Genomic DNA, 3,067 nt, shown 5'->3' with positions numbered 1-3,067 from the left:
CCGGGGGGTGACTTTAATGCCTCGAAACATCGCTGTTCTCAAGAGAAGGAGGACCTGCCCAAGAACGATCGAGTTGACCGCTATGCCAGCGAATTAGTCACCAGTGTCGGCTCCCTGCTTAAATTGCACTGCGACCGCCGTCGGGACCTCGTTCGCTCTCGTCTTGCCGCGGAATTCACAAGCCATTGCCACGTCTGAACAGATACTCTGGGTAAGGAAGGATTGATGGCGAAGTTGTACGCCGACAAATTTCGCAGCCCAATGATGTGTCCGAGTGATAGATCCGTGTAGTTCACCTTCAACCAGTCGAATAAAGGTCAAAGAGAGCTTATGAGCAGGTTGGTCACAGAGCCTTCGGCGGCGTGTCGCGAACGAGCAGACAGTGTCCTGAGTCTGGACGGCGGGCTATACACCGAGGACAGGAAGGACGCCAACGCGAGTTCAGTTGCGTGGACGTGTTGGACATTCAAACCCGTGCATGGGTGCTGTTTAAAGTCGGGGCGTTGCAACCAAGTGCTCGCAACCGCAACCCTCTGGCTCGAGTTGGTGATATCGAAGCTTGGTCGATCTTGCACCGAGTCCAGATCTGTAGGGAATCGACGGTTGTTGAATGTCTACAAATGAACACTGAGGGACATTTCTCTCAGAAGAGGTGCATAGAACACGTTCAATGGCATATGTACTCCTCGAGTGCAAATGTACTTTTGAACAGTCAGCATCAGCGTACCGTCGGCCACGCAGCACTTGGCACTCGTGGACAGCGCAACCTGTTCATACCGCAGTGCAAATGGAAGCTGCGATGGTTGACGTTTTAGCATCGACGCCTGAACGCCACCAACCAACACCACTCGCCGGAAGTGAATGGTGTGTAGCCAATGTGTCTGTGGTTGACGAGCGTCCACTATCATGCTCGTGCGGAATTTGCATCAAGCACGGTGTGATGCGTCCAGGAGGGGACACAAGCCACGTTGGAGGGAAGGGTGGACTCGGTCGAAGAACTGGGGGCTGCGCCGTGAAAAGCTCTCGTCTTGGGGGAAGTGGAGTGACCAGTACCATGCTGAGCGCACAATTCGCCAACGCAACAGCGGCGCACCCGCCATTCCACGACGGGTATTAAGCACGACGCTCTAGCTCATGCAAGTGCTCTCGTTCTATTTCACATCATAGAGTGGACGGCAGAGGCGACGTGCCTCTGTTGTAGACGATGCGATCGTTGTACCAGCTCAACTTGGTGAATCTAACAGCAGACTTCTCCGCGTTTTGCACCGTGGCCACGACTTCGCTCCCAAGCAGCAGTCGAGCTGGATCCTTGTCGATCTCATCCCCGGCGTCAATTTCGCATACCAAGGCCGCAACGAACCGTGTCGCAGATTCAACGACACATGAAATCGGTTGAGTGCCAGCCAGCGACGAGGTCGTAAGGACCATTGTGACTACGTACGTGCCGCGCATAAATTGGCGTGGATGTATCTCGTCGCTTGTCAACCCATCCCGATTCTTACTCGCTCAGGATCATACCGACAACGCCGATGGAGAAGGTGGATGGGCGAAACGTCGACTTTGCATTACGTACACCTCCCACAGGAGAGGTAGTCCCATGATGACATCGCACGACTCGGCCCATTGCCTCGCACAGGTTGTGCTTCGGCGAGGCGAGCCAAGGCTTGCAAGACCAGGAATGTGGCATGGAATCCTTCACCGCATTCGTACTCTACGTCCAAGCAACCGGTCCACGCAGCATGCGATGCAAAGCGGCTGGCGGTCGCGTCGATTGCCAGAGTACTGGGAAGGTGTCTGCGCGCTCTAAAGTGGCCAGAAGGGCACCAGCGGCCTGTTGTCCACATGGCGTCACTGACTCAGGTCGTCCTGACCACCAGGTGGATGACGATCGGTCGGTGGGATTTGTCCTTTGTAAACACTTTAAATAACGTTAGTATTTTCGGTCGTGTCAACTGCACAAGCATATAGCGATGTTTCATTGGCTAATATAGAATGCTTATTTGATTTAAACGAATCGAATTGCTGAATACGGGTTTGTCTTGAGATTAATAGCGAATCAAATGGACTCCACGTAGATTCCACCCAAGCAATATGTGAAAACCACCCTTACAGAACTCAAACCACCCCAAAAGGTAGACAGGAGGATTGTTTTACATTCGAGTTCATCTGACGCGGCTCGAACGTTGCGTTCTGGCGCGTGAGCTGCTGCAGTTCGTCAAACGATGGAATATACATGCTTCCACTGTTATCCATTACAGCTACACATCGACGCGATGCGGCTCCATAAATCCAATTGCACCTAAATTTGATGAAAAACAATGTCGCACGTGGTAGAAAAAATTAAATTTCGAAGTTGCAGCTTAGTGCCGAAACGAAATTTTGGTGGTCAACATCCACACACCACAACAAAAAGAATGAAGCTTTTTTAAAACTTGGGTGCTCGCAAACAAGAAACATGACTCCCCCTGCGTTCAGCCGCGGAACGTGAATTGCGCGATGCAAACCAAGCGTAAAGTTTTTACCACGCTTCGAGCCGGCCGGTACACTGACAGGTACGTTTCCACACGATACACCGTTGAGAAGACCAGTTCGCACTTCCAACTTTACAGGTTCTAGTCGTGTGAAGTCGCAACAGGAAGGGCATCCTGTCAACTGTAGACCAAAGACTCGACACACCACAGAGGAAATGCAAGCAATACATCAAGCCGTACCTCACCATCAACCATTTAAACTGCCGCCTCTGCATGCCAGAGACGTCGTGATGCGCGTCATTGTGGGCCCTCTGTCGCAGTTGACAGATACTTCAAGTAATCCGACCGACCGCGGCGGCTGGGGGCATTGCAGCTACAATTTTAACCAATGAAATCCGTTCATCCGTTTGACGTCCAATTAGAATGAAATGGGGACAGTAATATCAAGACTGAAGATTTTCATCTGGCAGCTGCAATGTATAGCAGAGGAACTGCTGCTCGTCAGTCGTGCCGCACTGCTCCTCAACTCTGGCCACTTTTAACTTTACCCCTTCTCCAGCATGAAGTGGTCGACGTTTGTGGCGTGCCTTGCGGCA

This window comes from Aphanomyces invadans (genome assembly GCF_000520115.1).
Source record: "Aphanomyces invadans strain NJM9701 unplaced genomic scaffold supercont1.8, whole genome shotgun sequence".
Classification (NCBI taxonomy): domain Eukaryota; phylum Oomycota; class Saprolegniomycetes; order Saprolegniales; family Verrucalvaceae; genus Aphanomyces; species Aphanomyces invadans.
This window is presented reverse-complemented; position numbering follows the sequence as displayed.